This window comes from Natator depressus, chromosome 5, assembly GCF_965152275.1.
Source record: "Natator depressus isolate rNatDep1 chromosome 5, rNatDep2.hap1, whole genome shotgun sequence".
Classification (NCBI taxonomy): domain Eukaryota; kingdom Metazoa; phylum Chordata; order Testudines; family Cheloniidae; genus Natator; species Natator depressus.
The window spans coordinates 53222026-53239038 of record NC_134238.1 but is presented as its reverse complement, the minus strand read 5'-3'; positions in this window follow the sequence as shown (position 1 = coordinate 53239038).

Below are 17013 nucleotides of genomic sequence, written 5' to 3'. Positions count from 1 at the left end.
TTGCTCCTCTCAGGTCACTGAAAGATATTGAGAAGTTTTTAATAATAGCATTTGTGGGAAAGGTATCATTTCTAAAGTATACTCACTGCTAATTAATGTTTTTTATCCCTAAGCCAAATACCAAATTAGAATAGGAAAGAAATTCATTCTGAAAACTGTGAAGATAAGTTTAAATTTGCTCCTTTTAAGCACATCAGCACAATTTCTGCTTACATCTCACCTCTCAGGTGCTATATAGGTCTTATTTTATCCTCTGTTAAGGTTGATGTAAGAATTGTATATTCAGCCTTAGTTTGTGATTGTCTCCGTTTTTAGTATGGGGCGGGAGGGTTAGTGATTGATGTCATGGTATGTCTTGTTTTGAATTAAACTTGTTTCGGCAAGAAGTGCTAATGCCATGCGTATGTGTGAGTTATCAACATATATCAACCCTCAGGATGAAACTCTCCGTAGACAGAGGGCTTACCCACTATCTATGGTGAGACTCATAGGATAATTTAGAGGACAGCCAAGAAGCTACTAATTAAACCAGCTGAAATTTACTAAAATTCTCAAGATTCCAGCCTGTATTGCTTGTTGAAAGAACTGTAACTCAATACTGGAGCTGGGCGAAATTTTTCAGACAAATAGTTTATTCATCAGAAAATGAGGTTTCCATCAATCTGAAACTATTTGCAAATTTGACATGAATTCAGTGAATAGTTCCAGCAAAGAACAATAAGTTCCCCATAATCCTTGGCATTATGAGGGAGGGCAGTGTAAAGCTGGTCATGTCAGCACTCTGCACACTGAGGACTATCCCACTCTGAGACATTTTCCAGCAGGTGAGATAGGGCCAGATTCTGTCCCCTTTGCACTGCCAGATTTCTATATAAACTAGCTAAGTTTATAATCCATTGGATCCTCAATACCACTCCCAGAGAGTCATCAAAGAAGGACATATTTACATGAAGGCCTGTTACATGGGCATTTTCAGAATTTGCTTACCAAGCTACATATTCATAAATGTGTCCCACATAGTCTGTATTTCCATTTAAGGTAATGATGGGTACAACTGTTCAAGGCATATTGTAATTACAGAGGTAGGGAGCAGAAGTTTCAATGAATACATGGCTGGCCCTTGATTTGTGCATTACATGTTCCTTTTGTTAACAATAGGCAATTACTAAGTTTCCATCTTACTAATAAAGTGGTCACTTATAACATTGCCTCCTGTTATTATGAATCCCACCCCCCAAAAAGTAAACATATCCCAAATTACCAGTTCCTTCTGGTGTATATAAATGGAGCAACTATAATGTTATAGTAAATGGACATATAGTAAATGATAGGGAACAATTACTTGGCAGCATAATTTTAACAGACACATCACTTTAAACTAAGACTTCACCATCTGTTCTGTCTTCTAATTACAAAATGCAAAAATAATGTAATTCTGAATTACACCATAAAAATAAAATATAAGAGATTTAAATCCATGTGTGTTGTTTATACAGTACAAGATTCATCTGTTATATTTATTGCTCATGTTTCAAAATCAAGGGAGAGTTGCTTTTCCTTAATATGGTACAATATTTTATGGGTACAAGAATTCACATTAAGAGGGCTCCTTTCCTATTGGATTTGCATACAGCTATGCTGGAAGTAGAAATCTCTATTTAAGTTGGGGGGGGGGTGTTTCTAATGCAAAAAGCCTATCCCAGTCTCTCCAGCCCTTAATCTTCATAAGAGCTAGAAGATAAGAGTGTGGTGAGAAACTATTTGTTGTAATTGAACATCTTCAGAAGTGTTAAAAGAGAAATGATAGTGGAAGCTACAGTAAATCCTGATTTTGACAGCCAAAGCTTTGAGTGGGGTAGCCGTAGAGTAATTGTAATCAGAGGCATTCAGCTTGCAGAAGGCGGGGGCATTCTTACTGACCCTGCCACAGATATGAAGTGAGTATGATCAATTGTGGTAACCACCAAGGCTTTAAATAAGGACAGTATGCACTCCCCCTCAGAACCAGCCTATGTTTAATGGTGAATATCCAGGTGATAGAGAGTCCTGACCATACCCTAACCTTTACTCCAGCTATTCCCAGCAGTGCAAAAGTTCCTAATGGGTCATTACAAGTTGGTACAACTTAAAACTGTGCTTTAGATAAATTCTGTTCCTACTGGAAGACTCAAAAATATATCACTTTGGCCATAATTATCACTTAGCAAGCCATAACTTCATCAGCTCTCCTAAGACTTACATATCAGTTTGTATCTGCTGCTATCCTATATCTTTCTGTTTTCTCCTCTATTTTTTTCTCTCTCCTTTCTACCTAATTCTATTGTTCTTACTTAAACTTCAAAAATCATTTTTAGTAACTCACCAAACATGAGTAATGACCAAAGGGTAGGCATTTCAAACACACTAAGCTGGCCTTCAGTGGGACTTGTGTTCCTAAGTGACATGGCTTCTTTTGAAAATCCCACCCACAGGTAATAATATGGACACATAATCACCTTATATTTTGTGTTAATGTCAGTTATCCTTTGCTTATGTATATGACAGTCTTTATCCTACTAGTGTGTTAGTTTGTTTGCAATTGACTTTTGTAAGTTCATGGGTACTTGATTTATTAAATTAAAACTTATTTATTTTAAAAAAGCATTACCTGTCAGCTCACATCAATTGCAGAGCTGGCATTTGATGAAAATAAAAGGTGCATGGAACACAGGAAAGATTTGTTCATATATGCTCTTTGCCAAAGTAGCTAGTCATAAGATATATTTGTAGATATTGTGACAGGGTCAGGCCAGATGGCTATAGGAGAGTAATAGAAGGCTAAGTAGGTCCCTTTTCCCTGGGTAAGGTAACAGGGAAGGTTTTTTTTTTTTTTTTTTGAAACAGAAAAGAATTTTATTCTGTAACACTTGCAAAGAGTTACCAAAACAAAACAAACTATGCAACAAAACAACGCAAACAGAAGGCATAACACAGCAGCTTTCAGGAGGGAGAAGTGTTCAGGCTAGCCTGGGCCCAGAGCGGGGGGGCTTCCTCGACACTCATGGTCTTCCACCCTCCTGAGTTACCTGGTGGCCTAGAGCCAGGGGGCTTCCTCAACACTCGTGGTCTTCCACCCCCTCGAGTTACCTAGTGCCGCGCCTAGTGTCACCTATTATCCCTCTCCTGAGAGTGCCCGGCAAGATGGGCATGGCTGCGGGGTGGGCGGTTTGGGTGTGGGGGGGGTAGACACCTATGTATTATAGGACCCCTCCTAGATGACAGTAATGATGGTATCCACAGCGGCAACGGCTGGGGCTGGCGTCTCTTGCTCTTCCCCTCAATCAAAGGGTCAGACAGAGGGAACTGGACGGCGTCACTGAGCAGAGAACCCCGGACAGCGCCCACCGCTCCTCGAAGGTGTCGAGGGAGTCAGTGGACGCCGCCCAGAGGAACTCCGCCCAGATACATGAATGTACTGAGGATCGGAAAAAGGCCCCACAATCGCAGGACGCTTCATGGGCCAACCTCCCCTCTCTGGTTTTATAAATGGCTGTTTTAGCCAAGGCTAGGAGGAGGTTAACCAGGAGATCTCGCGATTTTGTGGGGCCATGGATGGGGAGTGTATAGATAAAAAGGTGAGGGGAGAAATGAAGCCAAAAGCGCAATAGAATATTTGTGAGGAGCCGGAAAAGGGGCTGCAATCTGGCACACTCTAAATATACGTGCGCCAGGGTTTCCCTCACATTACAAAAAGGGCAAGTATCTGGGATGGGGGTAAACCGTGTCAAAAACACGCCCGTGCTCACAGCTCCGTGAAGGAGCCGCCAACTGATGTCCCCGACGGGCCTCGGGACCAAGGTGGAATACAGGCTGGCCCACCGAGGTTGCTCACCCTCCAAAGGTGGCAGGAGGTCCCGCCACTTTGTATCGGGGCGGGACACCAGGGTGTGGGCATGAAGGGTGTGAAGCATGAGTGTATATAGATATTTCCGTGGTGCGATTTGAAAACTGACCGGCTGCAGTTCATGCAGCCGGCTTGCAGTGAAAGGGTGAGGGGTTTGTTGGGATCTGCAGAGTAGGGGCCCAATGGAAAGGTCTGGCGGGGCTGGAGTAGAGGATGGGCGGGGTGCGCCCTCGCGCAAGGCTCGGTTGGCATAAGCCCGAGCAGCGGGGGTCAAGGCGGCCTTCACCTCTTGAAGTACGCGGCGGGGGGTACGAGGGCTGGAGAGCCCCATGCGCCGAGCGAGCGTCAGGGGATCCAGCCAGTCTCTCTGGTCGTAGTCCAGGAGGTCTCCGACCCTCGTGACTTCCACCAGGACCAACCTCTGGCGCACCGAGTGGGACTCCGCCACCTGCACACGGAGTCGGGGATTGTGTAGCAGGGGCTCCGTGAGGAGATCTGCTCCCACGGTGGCCGCCACGGACCTGGTCGTTAGAAACAGTTTCCAGGTCCGGAGGAGGTCCTGGTAGAAGACCGGCAGCCCGGAGAGGTCTCGCGGAAAACCTCTCGGACAAAGATAAAAGAGCTGCCGGTCGTATCGGAGCCCTTGGAAGCGGCACAGGAAGGTGTGCGCCAATATGCTCCACGTCGAACTACCTGTACTATAAAGGAGCCTCTGCAGGGCCTGGAGGTGGAAAACGTGGACCTGAGTGTACAAACACTTCAGGCCCTGCCCTCCTTCCTTCAGGGATAAATGAAGAACTCCAACAGGGGCCCAGTGCATTCCTGACTAAAAAAACTCTAGAATCAATCTCCGGAGGTGGGTCAGGAAACCCAGGGCCGGGGCCAGGGTGTTGAGCCGGTACCAGAGCGTGGACAGGACTAGTTGGTTAAGCACCAGTGCTCTCCCTCGGAGGGAGAGACATCGGAGTAGCCTCGTCCATTTCCGGATCCACTCTATCACCCCGCCCTCTAAATTTTGCCAGTTCTCCGGCGGGGAAGGGTGCGTGGTGGAAAGGTAAACGCTGAGATAGAGCAGTGGACCCGCACTCCACCAGATGATCTGAAGCGTGGGTGGGAGGGAGCTTACCTGCCGCCAGTCCCCCATCGCCAAGCCAGAGCTCTTGACCCAGTTGACTCGGGCGGAGGAGGCTGCCGAATAGATGGCCTGGCATGACTCCACTCGCGGCAAGTCTCCCGGGTCCTGGACCACGAGGAGGACGTCATCGGCGTACGCCGACAGGACCAGCCGCAGCTCCGGCTCACGCAGCACCAACCCTGTCAACCTCCTGCGGAGGAGACAGAGGAAAGGCTCGATCGCCAGAGCGTACAGCTGGCCCGAGAGGGGGCACCCCTGCCGCACTCCTTGCCCGAAGCTGACCGGTTCGGTCAGGGTCCAGTTGAGCCTAACCAAACACTCCGCGGAGGCATACAGCACCCGGAGAAAACTCACAAACTGAGGTCCGAATCCAAACGCCTGCAGAGTGCTCAGGAGGTACCCATGGTCTACTCTATCGAACGCCTTCTCCTGATCAAGAGACAGGAGGGCAAACGACAGGCCATCTCTCCGCCCGAGTTCCAAAAGGTCTCGGACTAGAAATAGGTTGTCAAAAATTCTGCGACAGTATAAGTCTGTCTGGGTGGATCACGTCCGCCATCACAGACCCTAGCCGCAGCGAGATTGCTTTCGCTACGATTTTGTAATCCATGCTAAGGAGTGAGACGGGACGCCAGTTTCGTAAATCGCGGAGGTCCCCCTTCTTCGGCAACAAGGCGAGCACCGCTCGCCTGCACGACAGAGGGAGGACCCCGCCCTGCAAGGACTCAGCCCAGACAGTGACTAGGTCTGGGCCGAGGATGTCCCAGAACGCGCGGTAAAACTCCACGGTCAGCCCGTCCATGCCCGGAGATTTATTGGTGGGCATGCGACGGAGGGCTTCCGAGAACTCGGCCAGGGTGAGAGGCAGCTCTAGCCGGTCTCGGTCGCCCACGCTGACTGTGGGGAGTTCCTCCCAGAGCACCCCGCAAGCGCCAGGATCGGTCGGATCCAGGGAGAAAAGGCTTGTGTAGAAGTCACGGGCCCTCCGACACATCTCCTCCGGATCCGTGAGGGGGGTGCCGTCTTCCGCGAGAAGGCAGGTGACGTGTTTCTTGGCCCCCCTCATTTTCTCCAGGGCATAGAAGAAGCGGGAGCCGCGGTACATCTCCCGAAGGAGGCGGATGCGGGACCGAACTAAGGCACCTCGGGCCCGGTGGTCCTCGAGGGCCCGGAGCTCCTCCCGCTTCTCCCGGCACGCTCCGCAGAGGGACGGGTCTTCGGGGTTGGCGGCCAGGCGCCTCTCCATCTCTAAGACCTCCCATTCCAACTGCTCTATCGCCGCATTTCTCCGTCAGCTGGTGCCCCGAGTGTAGTCACGGCAGAAGAGCTTGGCGCGCACCTTCCCTAGATCCCACCATCACTGCACCGAGGGAAAGGCACGCCATTGCTCTCACCAGGCCAGCCAAAACTCCCGGAAGGATGCCACGAAGCTCTTGTCCTCCAACAGGCTGTTGTTAAAGTGCCAATAGGCCGGCCCCGGTCTCTCTGCACGGAGGGAGACCGTTATGGTGGCTAAATGATGGTCGGAGAATGGGGCCGGCCGAATGGTGGAGGAGTGGGCCTGTGAAAGATGGAAACGGGATAAGTAAATACGGTCCAACCGAGAGTGGTGCGACCGATGGGCCTCCCCCTGGACAAAAGTAAACGTGGAAGTGTCATCTAGGTGATGATCATGCCAGACGTCCACTAGGGAGTGATGTTCAACTATTCCTCGGAGAATGTTCGTGGTGGCTGGGCTCGGCTTGGCCCCTGAGCGGTCCTGTTCCTCGAGGGTGGTGTTAAAGTCCCCTCCCAGGACCAGGCACTCGTGCGAATCTAGGGTGCCGAGAAAGTCGGACACCTGCTGATAGAATGGTGGCCGCTTTGGGCTCGTTTGCGGGGCATAGATGTTAACAAGATTGACCACGAGCCCCTCCATACGGACTCGAAGGTGCAGCAGGTGGCCCGGCACGGCCTCAGTGACCCCTAGCACCTCGGCCATAGGGTGGGGGAGAACAGGGTCGCCACTCCAGCTTGCCAAGTCGTGAAGTGGCTAAAGTATACCCCGTCCCTCCACTCCAGCCGCCACCTGTCCTCGACGGTCGGGTCCTTATGGGTCTCCTGCAGGAAAGCTACCGAGTACCCCCCTTCCTGAAGGTAAGAGAGCACCTGGGACCTGCGGAGAGCCATCCTACAGCCCTTGGTGTTCAAGGTTGCAATAATGAGAGGTGTCATGCGGAGGGCTGGGGGGGTGGGGGTTTCTTATTGGTGGGGGTGTTCGTGGCCCCCGGCGGGTTGCGCAGCAACCCATGACCCATACCGTGGATGAGTAGATCTTTTCGGAAGCCGCGGGCCCGATCGTAGGCCGCAGCACCGTGCTTTCCTTGCCCCCTGCCCTCCTGTACAAGGGCCCTTGTGGCCTGAAGAATTTGATCAAAGTCCCCCCATAGCTGAAGAGCCAGCTGTACCCTATTGCGGGCGCCACGGGTGTGTTATAGGAACTTCCATAGTGCATGCCGCAGCTCATCGGGGGGTGGGGTTACAATTTCCGGGGTATTCCCTGGTGGGGCTCTTAATGCAGCCTCGTGGTCCGCTAAGGCGGGTAGGCAGGGTGCGGACCACCGACGGGACATCTGACAGGCTGGGGTTATTAAATCCACCTCACGCCTTGGGGTGGAAGGGGATGGCGGGGCGCGACTAGAAAGTGCAAAGACTGCTCCCTGGGGGGAATCTACGAAAGGCAGGAAAGAAATAACCCCAGGGGCGGCAATAGCATTGCAGGAGGAGGTGAATTGGGCAGGGACAGGGGTGGGGGCAGGGGCAGAGGTAAGGCTCTGGGCTTCAGGAGGCGAGCAGCTAAAAGAAGATGCCTCCTGAGCAGAGTCAAGGGTTAAGGGGTAGGGGAGGGGGCTCCCAGTGACGCTAGGCGCTGGCTCCGTGGTGGTCTTGGCGGCCATGGCATCAGGTGGTGGACCACCTTCTGCAGGGTGCTCGCCCAGGAAGGCAATTAGGGGGAGGGAGCATGGGGAAAGGGGGGCTGGGGTGAGGTTGCCCAGATCGAGGCCAGCCGGCAGTAAATCATCCTCTCCCTGGGTGACCGGGGTCAAATCTAGGGCCTCAATCTCCGCATACATGGAGGAGAGTCCAACTCCTGCTACCCCGAGGGCCTCTCCTCTAGGGCCCGCCTCAACGGTCGCTTCGGGGTTCGCAGGGGGTTCAGGTGGTATCTGGGCAGAAGGAGCTTCCTCTGGGGTCTCGGAGGGGAGGGTCTCCCGTGGAGGGGGGATTCTGCCATCCAGTGCCAGTCTGTCTTCCCCTCCCAACACCAGTGGATGGATCTCACTCGTGGCCGTAGCAGAAGGCTCAATATCAGTGCCTCCCTTCCTGGTCTTCCAGGGGGCTTCCGCATCGGATAGGTGCAGCGGAACTCGAGCCTTCCGCTTGCCTCGCTTCCCCTGGACTAGGGTCCAGCCCTCCATAGCGTCGTCTGGGGGTTGGTTAGCAGGGGTCGTGTCGGGGGGCAGAAGCGGTGGTTCAGAGGTTCGGGGGGGTAACGGTGAGGCAGCATGAGGGGCGGGGGGTTCTCCTTGGGGTGGGCCCTCTCCTATACCCGGTAATATCTTTGCCACACCCTCCTCCATAGGCTCTGCCGGATTGGTAATAGCAAGGGTGGGACTCCCTTGCTCGCCTGGGCGTTGTAGGGAAGGTGTTTCTTGGGCCCGGACGGGAGCAGCGGCGGGTCGAGTAGGAGGAGGGTTGGTTTCAGGTGCCGGGCGGCCAGGGGCGTCGGCAATGACGGGGCCGATGTCCTGCTGGGTCTCGGGGGTCTCGGGTGCCCCTCCCCCCCGGGCCAAAGGGCAGTCTCTGCGGACATGCCCCGCTGAGCGGCAGAGGTAGCACCGGGCCTCTCCGGTGGAGTAAAAGACCCGATAGTGGGCTCCTTGGTAAGGGACTAGGAAGGACCCCTCAAGCGCCTCTCCGTCACGCGCTGCCGCCGGCGGTAGAAGCTGCACTTGCCGGCGGAACGAAAGGACGTGACGGAGGGTGGGGTCTTTGCAGCCCAACGGGAGAGGGCTGATGACAGAGACAAGTTTCCCCAGGGTGGAGAGAGCGGGTAACAGGGCAGCATTGGGTAAAAAGGGAGGAACGGAGGTGAGGACGAGGCGAACGCCCAGGTCTTCTAGCGGCTCTAGGGGGACAAACACCCCCCTCACCGCCAGGCCCTTCTCCACTGCCTCCTGGGCGACAGCCTCCAAAGCTAAGAAAAAAACAACCTTCCCATACATCTTGGAGGCCGCCACAATAGCCGTGGGTCCTACCACTTTCGCCAACGCCTGCACGTATGTCTCCACGTGGGGCGAGGTGGGCACCAGGAGGCAACGGACACCGTGCCTCCTGGTCAAGGTGGGGAAGGGGCCCCGGCCACTGGTGATGGTAGCGGAGGCAGTGGGTGGGCGAGATGATGAGGCGGCAGGCAGGGGGGAGCCTGCCACCACCCGGGCATATGTCCTGGGGGCCGGGGGAAGGGACGTTCGCAGAGCTGGTAGAGGGACCAGCAGAGAGGGACGCCATGGTCGATGATGAGGCCACAGCGGTGGGGGCAGCCCCTGCCATGGAGGGCCTAGTGGTTTTAGCGGGGCCCTTTCCTTTCTTCCCGCCCTGGCCTTTCCGGCCAACTGAGGGGGGGGTTCCTAGAATCTGCGGGGGCGGTGGACGTAGCAGCAGCAGTAATCGCCCCGGTGCCTCCTGCTGCCGGTGCCCCAGCGGGGGTGGTGGCAGGTGTTTTGACAGTGGTGATGGGGGGGCGGGTTTGGGGGTTAGGCAGGGGGGTAGGGACAACTGATATTGTTAGAGGGGCCTCGCCCCTCTCATTCCCCGCCATTGTGAGCGGGGAGAGACGGGGAGACACCAGAAGGAGGAGGAGGGAGGGGGAAGCAGATTAACCTCTCCTCCCTGCTAGGCTGCAGGCGGGGGGGGGGGGGAATGCCAAATGGGTTGGACTGGGAGGGGGGAAAAAACAGAATTTGGGGTCCGGTGATAGGGGCAAGCTGTGGAGTAAACAGTCCAGGGGAGGGGGGGGGGTGGACCCACTCACGTTTGTCCAAAAAGTCTCGTTTGGTCGGCTGTTATGTCCGGTCCGAAAGGCAAAGTTCAAAGCAAACAGCTGGATCCGAAGGCAGATGGCAGGTTGCCAGCAGGGACGGATGGCGGGGGGGCCGTGACAGTTGTAGTAATGTTGGGGGGGCACCGATGGATCGGGGGGCAGCTCCGTGCCACACCCCCTGTGCCGCCACAAACGCAATTAAACCACAGTCAAACTCCCCCCCACGAGAGTATAATTCAAAAAATTACTCAGTCTTACGGCCCCCTCCAGGATGATTTGTAGTTTCCCTGGGTGATTTCTTCTCCAGCTTGTTGGCTGTGTACCAAGGTTTCCGGCAGGCCGAGAATGTTGCAGAGATAAGAAAGTAATTCCAAACAGACAGCAAAACGGCTGGGTCTGGGGGCTTCCACTCCCCCCTCCGGGTAGCAAATCAGCAATCTTCCCCCCCTCCTCCGGGGGTTGCAGCTAAGGCAAATAGCTGCGCCCGAGAGCAGGCATGGGGCGGGGGGGGGCGGTGCTGGCAGCAAGCTGGCAGCCAACCAGCACTCAAACGGCAGCAAAGAAAAATGGCAAAAAAAACCAAAACAAAACAAAAAAGCGTCTGGCCCCGTCAGGGGGGGAACTAAGGCAGTGTCAAAAGTAAGAAAAATTCAGGCCAGGGGGCTTTAGGAAAGAATAGAAAGCAGATAGCTGAGGAGCAAGCGAGGGAGGTCCCGTTTCCCAACAGGGGCGGTTCCAGAACTATCAGGAACCTTCTGGAGACAATTAAGACAGGCTGATTAGAACACCTGCAGCCAATCAAGAAGCTGCTAGAATCAATTAAGGCAGGCTAATCAGGGCACCCGGGTTTTAAAAAGGAGCTCACTTCAGTTTGTGGTGTGCGTGTGAGAAGCTGGGAGCAAGAGGTACTAGGAGCTGAGAGTGAGAACATGGACTGTTGGCGGACTGAGGTGTACAAGCATTATCAGACACTAGGAGGGAGGTCCTATGATGAGGATAAAGAAGATGTTGGGAGGAGGCCATGGGGAAGTAGCCCAGGGAGTTGTAGCTGTGGCACAGCTGTTCCAGGAGGCACTCTAGACAGCTGCATTCCACAGGGCCCTGGGCTGGAACCTGGAGTAGAGGGTGGGCCCAGGTTCCTCCCAACTCCTGGTCAGACACAGGAGGAGTTGACCTGGACTGTGGGTTCAGGGAAACGGCCAAGCTGAGGGCTGCCGTGAAGCTCCAAGACGAGCAAATCCGCCAATAAGCGCAAGACCCACCAAGGTAGAGCAGGAACTTTGTCACAATATATATTAAAATGGTTTCATAGTGCACCTTATTTTTTAGACAGTCATTAGGTCAGGTCAGTTAGAAGTGTTGCCCTATTAAAATTAGATACTTTATGGTCAAACATTTTCAAAGTTGGGTGTCTCTACCTTTAGTCTCTTAAATCCATATTCAGGTACCTAAATAAAAGTGGTCTGGTTTTCAAAAGTGCCTAGCATCTGCATTTCCCATTGACTTCTTTAAAAGCAATGGATGCTGAGGCCACTTTTATTTAGATGCCTAAATATCTTTGGGTACTCAGATTTAAAGTGTACAGCCTGTGTGTGGGCAGGGTGTTGTGGATTATGCTTTTCCCCCAAAGCACTGTGAATTGACCAGAGACCATAGACTACCAGACAGTAATTGATCATTGGTATATCTTGGTATGGCAGTTCTTATGTTCCTGTTTTATTAACCTGTTGTACACATCCAGTGCTTAAACTGTGTGTGTTTGTGTTGGGGGAAAGGATTTTCAAGAGGTCACAGATGCAGAAAAAATAAAATAAAAATCAAGCTGGGTGGCTCAGAGACACACCCTAAGCACTGTTTTAGCTCCAAGATTATGACAGAACCCACCCACCCACTCCTTTTTTCAGATCATTGTAAACAGTCATCCTATAGAGATGAAGCCTTCCACTATCTGCTAAAACAGGATTTTTGAAGTGATCATATAAGAGAGGATTCATATACTATGTTTTTATTGCAATGTTTCAAACTATTTAGCAAGAATGAACCATTTTTATCTATCTAACCATCCTGATATTAACACCATAGCAATAGGAGACAATAGAGATTCTGACTGATGATTGAGTAAGTGACTAAGATGTTGATATAACCAGAATCTCAACATTTAAAAAACAGAAATCATTTAAATCAATGTACCTTCATGAGATCCAGATCAAGATTTGGATACAATTATTTCCTCTCCATAAAAATCCATTTTAACTTGAGAAGCAACTTCTGTTAATCTTTCTTGGTTAAACTCCAAGCACACATTGCCCCTGGAAAGAACAATGGAAATTTGTCCTATGTCTGGAAAATCTATTGATCAATGCCACAAAGTTAAAACAGCAATACTTGATAATAAATGGCAAATCATTATTAGATCCTAGTATTCATTAGAACAACATTAATCATAATGAATAACGCTTGGAATATTTTGTGCATGGATTATATTGTAGTCAAGGACATTGCTGTGGTAATGTAAGACGCCATTGCTAATACTTCTCTATGGTAACATCCAAACAGAATATCAGAGATCCCAGTGCCTTGATGATCCCACTTCACTGTTGTCTGAAATGTGCTTTACTAGGATGAAGTAGAATCTTGGGTACCCAGTTCTTCATGGGGAACATGATACTACCTCTTCTCTAGCTGTGGAAGGCCCTCTTGCTATGGAACCAGTGTGTTTGTGCTGCACAAGAGATGGGCCAGGATTTCAGGAGCCATCACCAAGGGTGTGAAGATTCTTGGTCAGATCCTCAGCTGGTGCAAATCAGTTTAGATCCATTGCAGTCACCAGCTGAGGATCTAGCCCTTCATGGGTGAAGGAGAATAGTTATACAGGGGGTCCCTCAACATTGCTACTCAATGCTGTATTTGGGACTCTCATTACCAGGATGCAGGTTTTGGCTAATGGCACTAGAGACAGACATGAATGATAAATTCTACACTGATACTGAATATCCTTTGCTATAGTTGCACCAGAAGGGTCTCAGGCTTCTGGAAAGGTCATCTTCAGATCCACCAGGCATTTAGTAATTCCAGAATTTTAGGGGTGAGGATGATTTATCAGAGTACAGCTGGTCCCAGAAAAGCAAGAGAATATAGTCACTGTGCAGACAGAGGCATGCGGCATCATTCTCACAATGGGAGCTTCATATCCTCTGCTACTTCCTTTATTTCTAAAGAAGCACGCTACCTGGACACTTAAACATGGGCTCGTCTAGTCCACAATATGATGGAAAGATGATCAAATTCTCTCCACCTTTCCCAGGAAGAGTAACACCCTATCAAAATAGATGCAGAGGGAATGAGCTAACTGACACTTTGGCTAAGCTTGCCAGTTCAGGCAGTGACCCAGATTCTCAAAGGCATTTAGGTGCCTAACTCCCATTGTTGGGAGTTGTTTGTGGTCAACTTTTCTAGGGCTTCCTTTTCTAGGGACTGTTTGCTAAGCTGCTTTGTTTCTGTTTTTTCTTTTTTCTTTTTTTTGCGGGGAGGGGGGAGCTGTTGCTTTCTTTTCTCTTCTCCTTTCTTATAAAGTTGCAATTTTCTGTCATTTAAAAAGTTCAGCCCTTCACATCCTTAACTCACATGTCTCATTCATGAGCAAAGAGGCTGAAAGGGGCAATCAGAAATGGGGCAAGGGAGAAGGGGCGTTAAAGAACATAAAGGAACACAGTGGGGATTATGTTGAAATTCAGGAGAACAGAGTGGAGAAGAATGTGAGACAGAGCAGGCCATTGGAGTAAGAAAAAACAGAGAAATGCAAAGAGAAGGAAGAAAGAAAATGCAAGATACTTCCAGAGCTACAAATTATAGTAAAAGACTTGTAAGATTTTGCAGACTTCATACACTGACTGCAAATATGAAAGATGAAATAATGGGTTTCTTATATATATGAGATTTCATTGCATTCAAACATTGCAATAACAAAATTGTTGTAGGTAATAAAAAAAAGGCTTCAAAAAAGCAAAAGGAACAAGCTGGGTAGAAACTATTGGTAATCCCTACAGACTTCATCCTACAACTATGTATAGTATAATATGAAAGAGGGTTGCTGACATCTCTATTGAGGAGATCAAAAGAGTCATTTTTTCATAAAGGATAGAGGAAAGATGGAAAATTTACTGCAAGTTTCTCAACTGCTGTAAGCTGATTTCAGTGAAGCTATGCCAGTGTCCACACCTACAGACCTGAACGACCATATCAATGGCAGCAGTCGGCACTCACTGTCTCTTAAAATTAGATAATTTATTTATGTGCCTAAATATGGATTTAGGCACCACATTTTAGGCTCCCTAAGTGACTTGTCCTAAGGCTACAGAAAGCCCCAGTTCTTTAATGGTCTAAGAACCTAGGTCTTTCAATACACTGACCTACACTGTAGCAACTAGATAAGCTACCTCTGACTACACAGGTTTGGGTAAACATACAGCAGCCTGTAGAGTACAGACTCTGCATTCCCAGCTAGCACAGGTATAAACAGTGCAGAGAGTGAGGCAAAACCTGAACCCCCAAGACACATGCCCTACACAGCTCTCTCTATACACCCAAGACAGTGCTCGCACATCTACACATGGCTAGTTTTAAGCTATGTAGTGTCCCACTGCCTTCCAGCTGCCGGCACAGACAGCAGGGAAAGTGTGTGGCAGTGGGGAAAAGTTCTGACAGGTGGGAAGCAGCAGGGAAAGGTTCCAGCAGTTCCCTAGTGCCAGAACCTTTCCATGCTGCTAGAGCGTTTCACTGCCGTGTGTACTGTAGCTACACACCACAGTGACAAGTGTGGATGTAGCCCAGTTTTTCACTATGGCAGGTAGCTACACCTGTACTTTACACACCACAGTAAGTGTAGACACAGTATGAACTACTTTGTATTTATCTGATATAAAAAGAATAAGTACTATATAAGTGGCTTTGTTAATGTACAGGCTGGCATTCGTATAGCAAGATTTTTGATATTATTGAAGAAAGCTGTTTAATTCATTAGTATCCTTTTCTGCTTTGCACAAAAATATATCTTGCATATTTTCTTCCTGATAAAAGCGATTTTATGTGATCTATTCTAACCTAAGCATTTTCACTAAAAACATCCTGGATGGAAAAAAAATGACAAGATGCATTTGGGAGTTCAGACTACTGCAGATAACCTTAAATGACACCCCCACCATTTTTGTGTATTTCTTCAATTTACTTGTCAACTCAATGACAACATTAGTTACTATGTCATCCTAAGCAACATAAATGCATATATGCTGTCTTTGAGATAAGGAGCCCATTCTAACAGAAATACACTAATATAAAATTAAATGCATGTTCAGTTTAACTTTGTCTCAAGGGAGAAAATGTTAACAACCCTCTCTCTCCTCCTCTTTCCCTCTCTGCTCTTACCCCCATTTTCCAGTATTCTATTCCATTTAAGAATTTTGTTTGATGTAATAGAAAAGGTTTATTTCCTCTTTTTCTTAAATTGGCCATTCTCCTAAGGAAAAAACATATGGTAAAATGTAAAAGGCAATTTGGAGGAGGAGTGAATGAATGTTGGAAGAGACAGATAAAGTATGCCTGTTTTTTCTATTTCATTACCATTATCTTAGACTACAGTGTTAACACAGGAAAATGAACCTGCTGGTTTTTTTAAATTGATCATCATGACACTATTCTTTGTTCCCCAGACCTGAAGAAGAGGTCTGTGTAGCTCAAAAGCTTGTACCTTCTACCAACAAAAATTGGTCCAATAAAAGATATTACCACCCCTATCCTGTCTCTCTCATGTCTAGGTAGTCACACCTATGACCATGTGACCAGTCTGACTGTGAGTTTGCGTCTCCAAATCTAATTTTTATACATGAAACTCAATACATTAGTCTGAGCACCTGCTCGTTTGCTGACTCTTTGGGGAGACCTGTATGAAGGAGGACCTCAATGCAATGACAGAAAGAGCCATCGCTTGTACACAGTTCTGGAAAAACATCTAGTTTGTGAATAGGACATGAGAAGAAGTCAGAGGTTTCCAGCAACACAATGATAGGTGACTAAATGAACAGCAGACTCCAAGTAGCACCTCAAGGCATCCATGAATATGGAGATTACAGTACAAGAAGACAATGGAACAACATCACGCGAGGTATATATCCTTCAGAGTGATGAAAGACCAATACCACACAGATGAGTGAGAGGGTGTAAGGAACCGCATTATAATACCTATCAGGTTACCCAGACCTTGGATCCATGTGCATTTGGGGTACTTGCATACTTGGTCCCCAAAGCAGGTAGGTGGGAAGTGGACAGACGCTGGGGTAAATGGCAGAGTAATAGCTCCATTCCTCCTTACTTACTGCCTAAAGTAGCTGAGCCAGAACAGGGGCTGGAGATAGGAATTTTCTGTTGTTCTAGGATGTTACATGCAACACTTCAGCTGAAAACTTCCACTTTCCATTGAACTCAAGGATACACCTATAGTCCTGTACCATAAGCCTTCATTTATGGGAAAGATGAAGGAAGAAAGAAAGAAAATTCAGAGTTTAAGGCCTGAAGGGGTCATTAGATCATTTACTTAAACCTGTATATCACAGTCCAGAGAGATTGAAGGGTTCTGAACCACTAACCCAGGAACCTATCCTTGCAACAAAGCCAGTTGCCAACTGTGCCCACATATCTATTCAGGGGACACCATCACAGGGCCTCATAACATCAGCCACACTATCAGAGGCTCGTTCACCTGCACATCCACCAATGTGATATATGCCATCATGTGCCAGCAATGTCCCTCTGCCATGTACATTGGTCAAACTGGACAGTCTCTACGTAAAAGAATAAATGGACACAAATCAGATGTCAAAAATTATAACATTCATAAACCAGTCGGAGAACACTTCTATC